A 262-nucleotide genomic window follows, 5' to 3' on the forward strand; every position below is an offset into this window, starting at 1 on the left:
TGCTGAGATGCTGGCCTACCACTTGCCACCATGCCCCAGCTGTGCCATGTGCTCACTGCTGGGCCATGTGCTCACTGCAGTGCCATGTGCTCACTGCAGTGCCATGTGCTCACTGGTGGAAGCTGTGCCATGTGCTCACTGCAGGGCCATGTGCTCACTGCTGGGCCATGTGCTCACTGCTGGGCCATGTGCTCACTGCAGTGCCATGTGCTCACTGCTGGAGGCTGTGCCATGTGCTCACTGCTGGGCCATGTGCTCACTG

The sequence above is a fragment of the Parus major genome, chromosome Z (genome assembly GCF_001522545.3).
Source record: "Parus major isolate Abel chromosome Z, Parus_major1.1, whole genome shotgun sequence".
Taxonomy (NCBI): Eukaryota; Metazoa; Chordata; class Aves; order Passeriformes; family Paridae; genus Parus; species Parus major.